The following is a 9,612-nucleotide window of genomic DNA, read 5'->3' on the forward strand; positions in this document are numbered from 1 at the left end:
CCCAGGTCGTCGCACACATCTCTGCTTGCCTAGCAGACATCTCTCGGTGGATGTCTGCTCATCACCTCAAGCTCAACCTTGACAAGACTGAACTGCTTTTCCTTCCGGGAAAAGATTGTCCCACTCTTGACCTAACAATCAACATCGGCACCTCTGTTGTTTCCCCGACTCAGACTGCAAGGAATCTGGGTGGGACCCTAGATAACAAACTGTCCTTCACTGCAAACATTGCTGCTACAACCCGCTGCTGCAGATACACGCTTTACAACATCAGGAGGATAGTCCCCAGCTGACCCGGAAATCAGCGCAGGTTCTGGTCCAGGCTCTCGTCATCTCACGCCTAGACTACTGCAACTCCCTCCTGGCTGGTCTACCTGCATGTGCCATCCGACCTCTGCAGCTCATCCAGAATGCAGCGGCTCGTCTGGTCTTCAACCTTCCAAAATTCTCCCACACCACGCCGCTCCTCCACTCCCTTCACTGGCTTCCAGTAACTGCTAGAATCCACTTCAAGACACTGGTATTGCGTACCATGCTGCGAATGGATCTGGTCCTTCCTACATCCAGGACATGGTTAAACCGTACACCCCAGCAAGTGCACTCCGCTCTGCATCAGCCAAACAGCTCGCTGCACCGGCACTACGAGGGGGACCCAAGTTCCCATCAGCAAAAACTCGTGGGTTTGCTATCCTGGCTCCAAAATGGTGGAATGAGCTCCCCATTGAAATCAGGACAGCAGAAAGCTTACACATCTTCCAGCGCAGACTGAAAACTCATTTCTTTAGACTCCACTTCGAGCGATTGAATTACTAACAAAGCACTTATATACTAATAAAGGGCTGGCTTATCTAAAGCCAGTTGAGTAGCACTTGAAATGTTTGGCTCTATGAAACCTGATGTACTTATATGATTCTGTTTTCTTCAAGGTTGTATCTTCCTGGTCGAATGCACTTATTGTAAGTTGCTTTGGATAAAAGCGTCAGCTAAATGCAATGTAATGTAATTAGAGGCTAGTGCACGCTCCATTAGACATAACAAACAAATTTGTCCGGAACCAAACAATTAAATCAAAGTGTAGCACAAAGTCTTTCTGCTGGTAAAGTGAGATAGTGAGGTTACAGATTCATGTTACACAGTCAAGCACAGTCCCTAAATACAAGGCCGGATTAACCATATGGGCAACCTGGGCAAGTGCCCAGGGGCCCTTGAGTAAAGAGGGCCCTCAGTGACAAGATGAAAGAAAAAAAAAAAAGTATTTTATTTTTTCATCTTGTGTGATGAATATGGTCATTGATATGGGGCTGGATCTCTGAAACTGCCGTGGCCAGGCTTATGACAACGCATCCAACATGTCAGGAAAATATAATGGGCTGCAAGCTCATCTCAAGAAAAGCAACCCACTCATACATTACATTCCGTGCGCAGCACACTCCTTGAATTTGGTTGGTGTCAACTGTGTTGAAAATAGTTGTCGTGAAGCAAGCCAGTTTTTTGATATACTTCAAGCACTTTATGGTTTTTGCTCTGCTTACCCACCGATGAAATAAAGTGTTCACTGAAAACGTCACACTGACGCTAAAATCTGTCTCCTGTACAAGATGAAGCTGCAGAGGAGACTCCACAAGAGTTCTTTGTGAGAATTACACTGCATTAATACCTCATTCACACCAACGCAACTCCGGTTCAAGCTCCGTGCTAGAGCTTTTCAGGTTCAGAACCGGTTCTTCGGTTTAGCTCCGGGTCTTTTCACACAGCCCAGAGTCCGACTGGTGCTGCGTCATCGTTTGCGTCATGACGTAACCGTTTGCGTGCCTGCTTCATAAAGCCAAACCGCGTGGAAACCCCTCACAGCTCACACCGACAACAACGACAATGGCCGATTGTGCTCCAGCTTCCTCTGTACCTCTTCGGAAGACCAGATTCCCAGTAGGTAGCTAGTCTCTTCAGTGGACCACTGCTGCTTGTTAAGTTTCTACATCGTTGTGTAAAAACTGGATAAAACGTGGGCTTTTTGATGTTGTTCAGGAGTTGATCCCGCCCCTGCCCCTGCAAAATTCCAGGTTGAGACATTCAATATAATTATTGACAGGTTGCTCTCAGGACTTGCAAATGCCTGGATGCATACAAATACATACATGATCACTTTGGAGTCCTATTTGACATGTGCTGTGATGACACTTATCTCCGCAGGCGGGCCAATATTCTCTCCTCATCATATCCTAGTGACTTGGATAAGTCATTAGGAGATGAGCTGATCCAGTATAGGGCTTTTGTCAGCACAGAGCCAGATAACACCACTGCAAACAGACTGCAGGTGGTGCTTAAACATGGGCTACAGACAACATTCCCAATGTTTTTGTTGCGCTCAGGATTTTTCTCACACTGCCTGTAACCACCTGCGAGGGTGAGAGGTCCTTTTCACAGCTTAAACGCATCAAAAATGAACTTAGGACAACCATGGCTCAGAAGAGACTTTCAGCCCTTTCTTTGATGGCCATCGAGTCTGATCTTGTGAGGGATCTGGATTTTGATGACCTAATCACAGACTTTTCAAAGAGAAAGTCAAGGAAGAAACACTTCTAAAAGTTAAGATCCACTGTCTCTCATACACACTCATTCACTCTCTCTCTCTCTCTCACACACACACACACACACACACACACACACACACACACACACACACACACACACACACACACACACAATCTTCCATCCCATATACTGATCACTTAGTTGAGCAACCACACCATTTCACTACATATTTTACTTTTGTAACTCTCAATGTTTGTAACTAATACCTTGTGTACTTGTACAGCCAGCCAGTCATGTTTTGGCATTAAGTGGGGTGCTGTTCTGAGGTTTTGAGTGATATTACCTAGGTATTCCTGAGCCATACACTGTCTTGGGATCTTATCCATTGTATCTTTGTCTTGTGATTTTTGACTAAAAGGGCAAAAGGCTAGACCTACTTTGGTTGAACTATGTGGCTGTGTCCCTATTTTTGACAAATAAGTGTGCGATTTGACATGCCAGATTGACTGAAAATTCTAAATATTGTTCATGTTGGTAGGATTGGGTAGGCGTGGTGTTACTTCTTGGTACGTGGGTTGGGGGGGGACCATGAGTGCTCAGTGCCCAGGGGCCCCTGGAGGTACTAATCCGGCCTTGCCTAAATAACCTTCTTATTAAGTAGTGAACCAAGGCTCATAAATCATCATAATTTCTTCATGGGATGGGTGGAACGAGCTGTGAAATATCACACAGACAACTTCTGATTATGCCTGCTATCTCTGAGATAAACTACTGTGAATGTCATAGGGTCATGCAACACCCCCTATCTATTTTATAAAGAGGTCTGGTCCTGTGTGGTTTGGTGGTGCAGACACAGAATACAAATGTTGCTGCGTCACATGCATGTCTTTGTGGGTGTGTGTACGTGCCTGTCAGTGTCTGCATGTCGGTATTTTCTCTGTAGTTCCTCTATAAAACACATGCTGTTTCATGGGCAGTAAAGTCAAAGGCAATCTAAGGTTGTCGCTTTGTCATGTTGAGTTGCTATTCTGCCTTATGAGACTGATAAGACCATAGCCATCTGCTCAGACTCGCTCTCCAGTCTATGGCTAATAAAACTGACCATAATTCTACCTAATCCTGCCTGTGTCACTGCTGGGGATGAATGTACAATGCCCTCGCCCCAAGCTGCAAGAGAAGCACTGTCTCATTTTAAGAGGTGGAATATGTAGCCACAACGGATTTAATATAGATAGACTGAAACAGATGGGGTTTTACTTGAGTATGAAAGTAAGCAGATTCAAATAAATCGCAATGTTTTAATCCACAGAGAACCAACTATAATAGAAATAAGGTAAATAAAAGGTGTTCCCTATCCAACCCTCATCTTCGTCCTCCCTTATTAGTATGATCTTCTCTTAACACTTGGAGTCATTATAATTAATTTCCCCACAATTGCAGAGGTCACGGAGCACAAGAAGAGTCTAGAAACAAGAGCCGTTAGCAGCATGTGTATGTAAGCTGCAGATAGAGAGAGTAGAGGAAGGGTGCTGCATAGACTCTAATTTTAATTTACTTTGCCAGGCAGGGAAGATTGAGTGATCATACCAATTCGTGCAGAGAGTGGAGAACTTTTGTCAACTGCCTAACCGCTAATCTTATATAACACATGACATTCTCGAGCCATACACAATACGACATGTTCTGCCTCTGGTGAGAAGGGGTAAATCAAATGAATTCTGTCACCTTTCGTGCAAGGACAAGCTGCACATTGGAGGTAGCGTGCTGAGCAAGGGAAATGTGACCTTGACTTTCTGCTTCTGTCTGAGGTTTCCTCAGCATACTGAATTTCCTGCTACTGTATGTATACCGCGGATACCCTATGAAATATATCTGCCGCCTCACTACTTCTCTGTAGAGCCATTTGTAAAGATCCACTGCTCAAATGGCTAATCAAACAAAAATATTTAGTAGAAGCTCTGCTGCACTTACACAGGCAGAGTCAATTTGCCACTAATGGCTTTAAGTGCATTGATCTGTTGTATTTCCTCAATCAGTAGGGTAAAGGAATTTTACTTAAAAATGTGGAGAGCCCAATCCTAGCAGCAGGTTAACCCAGGCCACTCAACAGCCCCTCCTCACTGTCACGCACTCCCCCCCTCCCCCCCCCCCCCCCCCCCCCCCCACTGATAAAACACCTTCTTCCTTCGCCCTCTCTCTTTATCTTTATTCCGACTCCTAAAATAATCCACTTTCCTGCTCTCCCTGCGTCACATTACCTCATACTCTCGCTTATCATCTTGCTTTTTTTTTTACTTCTCTCTGCGACTCTCTCCTGGAGTGGGCGTTGTCATGATGCAGCAGTAGCTAAAATGTACCTATAGCCTGTGCAGAGCATCCAGTCACCAGGTTTTCACCCCTTTTCTTGTGACAGCCAAAGCCCCCCCCCCCCCCCCCCTTCTCTGCAGAGTAGTCTCTTCCTCCATTTATCATTTAGGGGCTGTGGGGAACAGTGTGGCTGCATAGAGCTCTAGCACCACTCTTGCTGAATCATCAGTCTGCTGTAAGTGTATAGGCTGGTATGTCTGGGCTGACACATCATTACAGCTGGTTACACATATATATGCAGAGATGCACCTCCTCAGCCTGTCACTAGCCTTTGACGCGTGACCGCAGGGGATTCAGGCAGAAAACCCTGTGTCTGAATGCAGATGTCCAGCAACAAAATATCAACAATGCATCAGAATCCTGATGCAAATACTTCAACAGAACAGCAAAATGGTAGTAAAATACAGCAAGCTCTATTTAAGGAGGAATAATAAATAATTCATACCCAGGCCAGCATCACAGTGGGTGGTGTCGACCACTGCCTGAGATATAAACACAAACTATGCAGGGTATCATATTCCGACATAAATCTGAAATAAGATGTCAAAGATTATTTGCCTTAAAGAAACAAATAGCTTGGTTTTGTCCCTTGATATCAATTCCCCTGACAGTCTCCTGATGCCTGGACTGCTTACCATGACTGAATTAACACAGCATGAACTTCAGATGTATGCATTGACACCACACTCTTCCATACGCACACACAAGTAAGTGAACCTCAGCCCAACCCCAGGCTGAGCCATTGTACTCTAATGCTCCATTTTGATCTGGCAGAACTCCTGTGCAATTCCACAGAGCAGATAAAATATTGGCCAGGCCTACAATAAAGTACCAACAGGATATACAACAAGCCCACAGGTCATCCATTTACTGCATAGCATTCTGGGATCCAATGATGTTTACCAACAGCCAGTCAATTGCAAACTTTCCTGTTCATTCAGTTTTTAATGCTCTCCACAATAACGTATGATAGTACCGTTCACTCACAGAATATGTGACATGTCAGCAGCATGTTGTCATAATTTCCTGTCAATAACTGTACAGAAAAAGTGCACAATATAGTGTATCATTAACACAGTAATACTGTACACACAATACAGTTGCCTAGGAAGTCACATGACAAAGCATCCCTCCCTCCTGATCTTCAACTGATACCAACATACTGAGTCATGCAATGCGCTGTTTTGGGATAGTTAAGAACCTGTGAAGTCATCATGACATCACTCATAAAGCTTATTAGTATGCATACAAGCTGTGTGATAGAAATAGATCTAAGATTTCCCCTGATCTAATTTTGACCTCAAACACAGCCCCATCACTGCCCAACTAAACCCAACACATGACTGCTTATCTCCCTGCAGGTGAATATGAGCTCTTCGTGTGCACCATGCAGTGATCTGTGGACAGGTGGCGCAGGGCTTCCCAAAAAAAGTACTGCAGTGGGCTGGTCCCACTCAGGACGCTATGTCTCAACCGCTTGATTAAAAAATAAAATCACATGTTCACCACAGAACAACATACATGATACACGATTTGATATTAAAAAAAACAGATAGACTCCCAATCATCATCGTGATTTGGAGAAGAAGTCGAGAGATAAAGTCGCACGCGGCATGAAACTTGCACGCTGGCCGAGGGAAAGCACTGCAATGCAGACAGTGCAGCGCGAGGGGATCACCATGCGCACCTTCCGCAGGACCGACGCGGTTATCTTCCACACTTTAGTTCTGAGGTCCCATATAATAATGCTTTACTGAAATGTCAATAGCCAATATAACCAGTGAATATAATGATCAGTACTTAAAGGATTTTCCCGCAACGTGCCCTTCAACGATCGCAACACCTCTGGCTACATTTTGCCCCCCGGTGGTATTTTCCACTTATAACCGAATTACCGAGTTAACTTTCTCTCAAGCATACAATCAGACGTTAAACAATATATATGGCATGTATAAACACTGTAATACTATTCTAACAGCCGATAATAAATGAACAATTTCAGTTTCACAGGACTTACGTGATGAGCCATGTTGAAACCCCAAAAATAAGAGGCATATGCTCAGTATTTTGCAAGTCATCCTTCACTTAGGACACGTTTCTCCGTACAGGCTATCTTATTTAGATCGTAGATTGTTCTGCAGCATCCTCTCACCCCCCCTTTGGCCCAACTTTAACTCGCGCAGCTCCAACTCCTCTTCCCGGGTTCTCGGGCAGCCTCTACCGGGGCGGGGACGCGCATTGGATGCTGGTGCTGATGCTGCCCTTCGCCGAGAGCGCGCACTTCTTCTTTATATCCTTTAATAATGTTTAATTCACATCTCCGTCATGGAATTCTCTGGCTCCGGGCGTGATAGGATTCAACATAATTGTAACTCGCAGAGAGTTTGAATACCAGGTGGGAGTGGGTTTCTGGTGTGTCCCTCTCGCAGGATGCAGAGGAGACTGGAACTTTTTCTGTCTGCCACAGAGTGATAGTATTTTTCCAGAACAATTAAGAAAAATGTAAGTTGTCTTTAACCTCCAGATAACTCTTAAAGAACTTGTCAAAACAGCAACTTTCCTTCTGGGATGTGGCTCAGTTCAATAATGGACTAAAAATATATTCCTCTTCTCTTCTTCCAGGGCATCTCACATCGTCCTTTGGCACACTTTTCAAGGCTGAACACTGGAGTGCACTGCGCTAGTGAGGAGATGGTTAAGAAATCTTTTGGTCCAATAACGTAGATCTGAACTTGTATCCAAAAATAGGATGGAAGTCCTTTATATGCCGCTTCAGCAGCAGAACCGTATAGAATGACAATCACAGCAGAGCAGCAGGCTGCACAGGTCTACGGGTTGTTTGTCTGACCTTGTGCAGGTACTCTGTTCCCACCAGTGCATCAAAAAACATTCATTTTAGAGGATGATGATGCCAGCTGTGCCTGAACTCAGACGAATCCCTGCACACACACACACACAACTACATGGGGGTGGGGGCTGGGTGAGACAGTGGCAGAGGGGGATTTGTAGCAATGGGTAGCACATTGACCACAAAATAAAAAGGCTTTTGGGATTAAGAAGTGGGTTTATGGGGCTGCAGTGTGTCAGTGGTGATGTGAGATTGAATGCTTGGGCCAGCGTGGGATTTATCGTGTTTTCAATCAAATCAGATTGTCAGTTTGTAAGCTCCCTCCTGCTCGCTTCCCCCACCCCTGAAATTAAGAGTATAAAAATATATCTGCAGAAATAAAACAATGGCAATAGGAAAGAAAATACATGGGAGAGTAAAGTGGGGCATCAAATCAGCAGGGGAAACTAGCTGCTGATGTGGCCCACTGCAGAGGTATCTAACTGACTGGGAACAGGTGCAAAATCTTTTGGAGAGGTCACTCATTTCTAAAACAGTGAAGTTCAATATATGGCTAAACCAAAGCAAACAATATTATTTGTGTTCTGTATGTCTCTGTTAGACTAGACGAAATAAACAAATAGATATAAAACTAAATACTGACTCTCCTGACTGTTTCTCAGTTCTCCTCAGACAACATTTACATTAAACACATGCACCTAAAGACGTTGTTTTAGGATGGATTGCCATCTGTTTCCCTAGTGACCTTTATATTCAACCTTATAGTAACCATAGAGACAGGTTCAGAGGACACATAATACGGTCTGGTTGGGGTTAAACCACACATCTGGGAGGAAAAACAACACAAAAGCTCAAGTGATACACTGATTAACAAGAGCATCCAGAGACAGAATCCCCAGCAAACATAATGCAGGGTTCCAATTACAACCTCTCTCACATAGTCCATTTGGCACCATGTTTGCTGTGAAATATACCTAAAATATCCTGTCCTGAAATCCTCTTATTTTCGTCATGTGAATAGTTCTGCCAAAGTGATGCAATAATTCCAACTATGCACAATGAAGGCTGAATAGAAATAAATCTCTAACACAATAATTCAATTTATATTCAGCTGCCAATTTACCGGATACAAATGACATATTAGTGTAACATTTAGGTGGGAAATAACACAATTTGGTAGTGTCATTACCAGTTTAAAAAGCTTGTGTACACCGATAAATTACGTTGTAATGGATAACCATATAGCTGACAAATATGAATGAATGGAAAATTTGAATCATAAGAGGGATAAACCTTAATGCAAAATATGGGTTTTTCCTTAATGTGCATTTAGACTTAAATTGCAATTTGAAGATTGCAGCAGCAGTTTCAGAACCAAACCACAACTGGCCACTAGGTGTCAGCTAAAGCTCAGACATGTACTGTATCTATGTTTTTTTGTCAGCTTACACCATTTGACAGAAAAAACTCTTTACCACAACCTATTCATTGTATAACTTTATTTTGCAGGTCTTATATTTAAAATAACCGTTTTATGGTTCAGAAATGTATTAACATGTACATACGTTATCAATAAATTGGCCAACGACCTTTGGTTTAATGAAATGAGAATGCCAGATTTGAAATATGATTTACTTTTCTTACTTTTGTATTGATTTTATACCTACTTTTAACTTGAAACAAAAGAAAATCACACTCTGTGTCCTTCTCTAACGTGTTTTTAAAAAAACACCCACAGGTGGATGGACATGTGATGGCCTTGTTTCTCACAGGTTTTTTTTTTTTTTAATCAGATTGTACTTTTGTCAGCCCCCATTAGCATTGTGTGTATTTTCCATAGGGGTTCCACTGTACTCTGCATAGGA

This window comes from Notothenia rossii, assembly GCF_949606895.1.
Source record: "Notothenia rossii genome assembly, chromosome: 8".
NCBI lineage: Eukaryota > Metazoa > Chordata > Actinopteri > Perciformes > Nototheniidae > Notothenia > Notothenia rossii.